Source organism: Nuphar pumila, chromosome 8 (genome assembly GCF_984573655.1).
Source record: "Nuphar pumila chromosome 8, dmNupPumi1.hap1.1, whole genome shotgun sequence".
NCBI classification, from domain to species: Eukaryota; Viridiplantae; Streptophyta; class Magnoliopsida; order Nymphaeales; family Nymphaeaceae; genus Nuphar; species Nuphar pumila.
The window spans coordinates 127,923,405-127,931,258 of NC_143256.1; positions in this window are offsets into that span (position 1 = coordinate 127,923,405).

Below are 7,854 nucleotides of genomic sequence, written 5' to 3' on the forward strand. Positions count from 1 at the left end.
AAGGAATTTTGTTAAGGACCCACTCACTTTACAGTGAGTAAAGCAGCGTTCATGTCTCTCAGTTTAACAAAAGTGTGGCCTGTTGAGAATTTTTCTTTCTTTGAGAACCCTGAGAAACGTTCCCCCAACTCAACCTTAACTCAATGGTTTATTTAAACCATGTTTTTAAGCACAAATATAATGGCTGGTGGATCACATAAAATGCTAAATATCATATATATATATATATAGAGAGAGAGAGAGAGAGAGAATAATTTATTGAAATAACAGCATAATACAATATCGTTTAGGATAATGATATCAGATTATAAAATGCTAATATTATTAACATCGAGTCAAAGGCCAGTGTCACATTTATGTTGCATATTGCCTCAAGAGATGCCCTCTTCATTGACAAGCTGTCTCCCAGTTGCGTCTTTCTTTCTTTTTTTCTCATGGGTCAATATGATGAGTTAGCAGCTCCATTGGTGGTTCATCCTACTATAATTCCACCAGATTCTATAATGAATATGATGTGAGTTTTTCCATGGAAATTCAGCTCCCGGACCAAGGTGAGTGATTCATCAATGTGACGACAATCGCAGGAACCGAAGCTTCTTATCGTTGCAAGTGCGTCCGTTGGATGTATTCATAATTAAAAGTGGGCCCCAAATTCATTAACTAACGGATCAATTTTTGATTGACAAGTCGGACTTGCACAAAAGAGTTTTATGATTCCTTAAGTTAGGACGAAGGGTTGTAAGTCATGTTTTTCAATTTTTTGTTTTCTTGGCCTAAGTATCTCTCTCTTCTTTTCAGTGCTTCTAAAAGGGCTTTGCCCTAAGAACCTCATAGTAAGTATTAGGTGAATTCGAGGTCCCGCTTTATTCCTTAACTTTGTTAATAGAAGTTGCACATGCTTGTGTGACTACGCCCGCACGCTTAATGAGTGACAATCAGCTCAATTTTTGTTGTGCATTTGAAAGATGGTTATGGTTTTAGGGTACACCGGGGCACATCATGAAGGCCTTCATTTTTTTAGCTCTTGTGTATGATGTCGTCGAGCTGACAAAAACTATGGCCAAACATGAAAAATTTGGTTCATAATACAAATGATTTTTTTTCTGATGCTTGATCATGAGATTAAGACTGCAATAGAGGAAGTGGAAGACTCTGCAGACATCTGTTGAAAATGTTCAACACCATGGTTGAGGTTCGTAGGAAGAATGAACAACTAGAGGGACAGTTGATGAATGTCCCAGCTAAAGAAAATGTGACTCATAGGGATAGACCACATAGCAAGTTGCTCAAGCTGCAAAGTATAAGGGCACTCGTAACTTGAGAGATCTCGAGAATTTTATTTGTTTGATAGACCCGTACCTCAAGGTTGTAGGTATTGTTGATGATGTAAATACCTTGTGCTTCGCAACGATATACCTTGCAAATGACATTATGCGCTTGTGCCACCTAGGCGATGGTAGGCATAGATTGGTTGTGCATGGTAGATTCGTGGGAGGACCTCAAGAGATAACTCCACGACTATTTTTTGCCCAAAAATGATGAAAGAATGGCTCGCAACAAGATTAGGTGTTCTACATCATGCATGGATTGCAAGGGTGGGCCGCTACTGAGCTGAACCGGCAGGACCCTCCAACTCTCGCAGTGGCTAGTTGTTGCTGAGCGATTGGGAACTATTGATCTACGCAACACAATATTTCAAGATAGATCATTAAAAAATGATCATAACAACAATAACAATAAGAGAGATGACCAAAGGAATGATTAAAGGGATAATGTTGTCAATGGGAACCAACAAGGAGATAACCAACATAATAGTGCTTGATAGGATGAGCATAACAACAATCGACAGATGAATGACAACAATAGGAGGCAAACCACTCATGAGCAAGGAGCTAATGTACTTGAAAGTCCTTTTGAATGGGATACTCACCAAGGCCTTAGTAGACACATGTACCAAAAAAACTTCATTTCTTTTGAAGAAGCGAAGCGGTTGGGGTTACCCTAGAAAAAGAAAGAGAGTCGGATGAAGGTGGTCAACTCTGAAGCCAAATTCATGTATGAGGTTATTTGTGATGCGCCGATGTAAATCCTAAGTTGGTTTCGAAGGGGCACATTTTTTGTAGCCTCGATGGATGATTTCATGGTCATCCTTGGAATGAAGTTCCTACAAAGCAATAAGGTTGTGTCGAAACCTCATTTGAATATTGTCAATTTTGAGGATGAGAATCAGTCTTGCATGATTGCCACATTGCCTATAGAGAAGCCTTGCAAGCACTTAGTGTCTATGCTCTAACTAAAAAAAGGTCTCAAGAGAGGTGATGAGATTTTTCTCATGGTGATTCTCGAGATTGAAGAAGAGAAAAACATTGTTAACATCCCATTGACCTTAGCATCAGCGTTGAAGGAGTTTGGTGAGATAATGTCCTCTGAAATGTTGAGGAAGCTACCTACGCGAAGAGAGGTAAATCATGAGATTGAGTAGGTGTATTTGACCCTCAAAAGCACCCTTTAGAGCATATGTGTTATTCCAAGCGAAGCATGATGAATTGAAGTGATTGTGTGTAGACTACCGAGTAATAAATAAATTGACTGTGAAGAACAAGTATCTGATTCCTTTGATCACAAACTTATTTGATCAGTTGGGTAAGGCTCATGTCTTTTTGAAGCTAGATATGTGATCATGTTATTGGAAGGTTAGAATTGCTGAAAGGAATGAAACCAAGACCACATGTGTGACTCGTTATGGAGCGTTCGAGTTCCTTATGATGCCTTTTGACTTGACGAACATGCCCATGACCTTCTCTACCCTGATGAACACGATTTTTTACCTATTTATTAACAAGTTTATTGTGGTTTACTTAGATGACATAGTTGTGTATAGCAACTAAATGCAAGAGCATGTTCAATACCCTCAGATTGTGTTTAAGATTTTAAAGGACAATGAGTTGTATGTCAAGCAGGTGAAGTGTCTATTTGGCCGATCAAAAGTGTATTTTCTTGGTCATATTATGGGTGGAGGCATGATGAGGATGGATTATCAGAAGGTCATGGCAATTTAAGGGTAGGAACCAACAACTAAATTTTTTGAGTTGCATTCTTTCTTAGGGCTTTCAACTATTATTAGTTGCATTCTTTCTTGGGGCTTATCACCTATTATTAGTGATTCATTCATAGATATTCTTTTATTGTTGCCCCACTTATTGATCTGCTAAAGGACAAACTATGGGTGTGGTATGATGCTTGCCAAGAAGCTTTCGAGAAGCTAAAGTACACATTGACTAAGGAATCTATGTTGAAGTTGTCAGATTGCCAAAAGTCATTCGAAGTGTAGACAGATGTATCTGACTTCGTGATTTGAGGGGTGTTACTGCAAGAAGGGTATCTCATTGCATTTGAGAGCAACAAGCTGAATGATGTCAAATGATGTATATTGTGCATGAGCAAAAGATGTTATCTATTGTACATTGCTTCGTGTGTGGCGACATTACCTTTTAGGGCCACTGTTTGTTGTGCATACTAACAACGTTGCGATAAATTCTTTCTAGACCCAGAAGAAGTTGAGTTTGAAGCAAGCTTGTTGGCAGAAATTTTTTATAAGTTTTGACATGGTCCTTGAGTTTAAGTCAGGCTAGGCCAATGTCTTTGTCGATACATCGAGTCGAAAGCCAAAACTTACAGTGCCGCTTGAATGAGATGACAACACTAACCATAAGATGAGTGATCTTCTCGAGCAAGTTCGAGAAGCTTTGAAGAATGATTTAATGACCCAACAACTTATCACTTTAGTAAAGGAAGGAAGACTTGAAGATTTTGGTTAGAAGATGGTTTTCTCCATACCACCAGGGATCATTTGTATATCTCTCAACAAGATACTCTACGAAGACACTTGTTGCATGAGTGTCATGACATGATCTAGGTTGGTCGCCCAAGGCATTGGCATTGTTTGAGCGTGCATTCTAAGGGCCGCAAATGAGCGATGACGTAAATATATACATGCACACTTGTTTGATATGTCAGTAAGATAAGGTCATCAACTAGAGCCCGACGGATTATTGGAGCCATTACTAGTATTGATCTGTCTATGGGAGTGTATCACTATGAACTTCATTGTCAGTCTGCCAAAGACAAAAGGGTGCAAATAAATTCTTGTGGTTGTGGACAAGTTTTTGAAGTATGTTATTTTCGTACCTACCACTATCACTTGCTTAGCTATTGACACTGCGAAGTTGTTCATGTGGCACATGATCAAATATTGGGGAATTTCATAGAGCATTGTTAGTGATCACGATACTCGCTTTATTGAGAAGTTTTGTCATGAGGTATTTCTATTGATGGGAACATACTTGCATTTTAGCATGAGTTTTCATCCTCAAACAAATGAGCAAACCGAGCAGATTATTGGCATGTTGGATATATCAAGCAGATGCTATCTGTCGCTAATCCATCGCTAAATCTGTTTAGCGACAGATTAGCGAAGGATATCGTTCGTCGCTAATCCACGTTTTTCTTGTAGTGGTATGTGTGGGCCAGTTAAATAGTAATAAATATGCTTTACATGTATTCTTCATCACATAGTGTAATGTAAAACAAATTGTTTAAGTACTTGGCTTACAAGCAATACGTTTAATTAGAGACCACAACATAGGCGGAGCTGGGGGGGGGCAGAAGTGGGTTGTAGCCCAGTCCTGCCTCCTGGCCGAGTTAATTTTTTTTTTTAAAGCCCAGCCCTGATTCCATATGAAATAGATTTTTATCCATTTTTGTAGCCCAGTCCTGACTGAAGCAAATAGTTTGATTTGTCCATATGAAATATATATTTTTTTTTTTCGCTACACCCCTGTTTGCCCCCCCCCCCCCCCCCGCCTCACAGGAATCCTAGCTACGCCCTGGACCACAACATATTATTTTTGTCAACTTTGAAATAGTGTTCTTTTTTTTTTTTACCATTCAGATCAGGCTAGCTTCGAAATAATGCACTTTTGGTAAACCAGGTAGCTTAAGTTTGTCTCCTTTATCTTGTGCTCATCACCAGCTTGAACTCAGCGCGACTTCCACAAGCACAAGCCATTTGGCACGTGTGCCAACTACGGCTTTTATGATTAACTTTTTGTGTTATTTTAGTAATTTTAAGTTTAATCCGGAATTTGTATGTGTACATCTTTAACAAATTCATATGATGTAACAACGAATGCATTTTGTTATATAAATTGTTTCAAACTTTCCATAAAAAACATGTATTGATTGACATACAAGAATTTGCATGAAACCACTGATGGATGGATATGGAAAATATTGAAGGCGTTCTATTGGTGGGGAGTTTGTCGTTTTTGTAATTGTTTATTGCAGTGTGGTGTGCATGCACATAACTACGATATGAATTGGAGTATCATAATTATAACCATCTCTCTCTCTCTCTCTCTCTCTCTCTCTCTCTATATATATATATATATATATATATATATATATATATATATATATATAGCATGAGTTGTAAAGGTGTGATCAATTAGTAAATTAAGGAGGGATGTGGGTTATAGGACCTTCGAACAGTATCTTCTTATCGTGTGCTTTTCATTATCCTGTATCTAGATTATTGTGTTGCAAGGGAGACGAAGAAAAGAGAGAGCATGAGATCCATCCAAAAATAAATGGTCTCTATTGGTGGCAAGTTGATTCTTGATTATTAAAAGACAGTAGCTTGTTTTATTATAATATAAAAATGCAAGGTGTGAAATGGATATGGATACACGTTTGATGGTCTGGCTTTTCTCATTAGTCAGATAACCAGAGCAAAGAGAATACTACTTTATTACATGATCGACCAAGATGCATGGGCTCACAGCAAATTCATGTTTACAGAGGTTCAATGCATTGATATATCTTCAAAGAATGCTAAGCGTGATGGTGCAACAGAGCGCGAATAAATTCATGCTTTGCCATGATTTCACTGTAAACCCCCAAGAAAGGCATGATACACAGGAATTGCCACCTTCATGTAAGCTAAATTCTTAATTCTCTGGTTTGGATTTCCTGCACAAGGACGAGATAATTGTTAATTCATTTTTCCGCCAAAAATCTTGTTCCCTTGAAAGCGAATTATTTCATAGAGAGCAGATGGTTGAAGTGTTTACTTTGAAAGTAATAAGTTTATAAGAATTCACATCCTATTGCTAATGCTTGAAACAATTTGTTTATTCTGTAAAACAGCCAATTTGAGCTTCTCGGTAGGTTTAGATAGAGTTCAATTTCTATTATTTGTAATTTTAAAAAATCTTTTTTTTAGCTCGATCTCGGCTGGTTTAATTACCTCGAGCTTGTCATGGGCTTGATCCCAGTTTGACCCGCCACAAGAATGACCCGAACTTGAACACTCTCTATTTGGTTCATTCAGCTTGTTCACCAGGTCAGACTCCACCAATTCCTTATTGTATTTCCTGCACGAGGAGAAGATTGCTTATTCCATTCTTCTGGCCAAAATTAATTTCTAGGTGGTTTCCTTTTGATCCCCAAAATGAAAACTTCAAGGTATCCCCTAATTTTGCTGTAGCTAATCCTCCTCTAATATAGCAACTATCCATGTGTAACCGTGTACATCTTTTTTGGTTCATCTTTCTAATAAAAATAGGGATAGAGATGAAAAACCTCTTAAAGAGAATCAGAGGTGTTGAGACATGATACGTACGTGGACATAGCTCCATCTAACGCCAGAAGCAGATCAGGTCATTTTGAAAATGAGCGTTCTGCTCATCCGAACATGGCAGCCGTCCAAGCCACCATTGTGGATGAATGCCACGTCTCACTTTGCTTTTCCATTAATGGCATCAAGTTTGCTTTTTAATGTAAAATAAAAAATGATTCTGAAAAGCGGGCCTCCTTCCGGGGTCTCTCTCTCTCTCTTCCCCCTCTTCCTCTTCGGGAAGATGGTCACAAGATTGTTTAGATGGCGTAGGCCAGATGTAGCTGAACCAAGGTTGCCAAACTAGGAAGCGGAAGCAAAAAACAATATGGGAAGCGAGAAGCGAGGCATTTTTCAATTTATAGGAAACGAAAAGCGAAGTATCAATTTAAAAGCGAAATATTAAAAAAAATGAAGCAATATGGTAATTGAATAAGAATCGAACAAGAAACAAATAAAAACTAAATTAAAATTGATCATTCTTATATTTCATTATTTTTTAGTAAAAGAGTTAATTTTTTGTTAAAATCTAACAATGATGGTTACTAATTTAAAGAAAGTACATGAAAAGTGAGTGAAAGTGTAAGAGAAAATACATGAAAAACATGAAAAGAAACGTGAGAAAAGCATATAGGAAGCATAAATCATGTGTGTGGGAAGCATAGAAGAAGCATGGGGGAATCGAGATTCCCATGAAGTTTCTGAAGCGAGGAGTATCGCGCTTCCGAAGCGAGTTTTCGGAAAGCGAGCTTCCCACCTACCTAAGAAGCTTTCGGTAACTCTGAGCTGAACTGAAGCAATGTGGTAGATATAAAATCAGTGATAAAGATTAATGCATTTCAGATTCTTGCTTTGCAAACCACAATCAGCAGCCTTTGGGTTTATGAGTTGGTTGTCCGTGTGTTTGGTCATCTTTAGCAACAAAAATGCCAATTTCAGTTACTATTATTCTTAATGGACTTGGATCCTATAAGGCCAAACCACGTAACAACTTTCGTTGTTATTGATCTCACGTTATTTTAAGTTAATTAATGCTTTCCATCCTGCTTTCGACTCACAAACATCGAAAAAGAGTAGGAAGCTTGATTCCTTGGGAAAATTAAACAAGAAAAAAGTTCAAATTTCCATCAAATAATTATTTATCTTGGATTCCTTTCAGATCATTTCCACCAATTTTC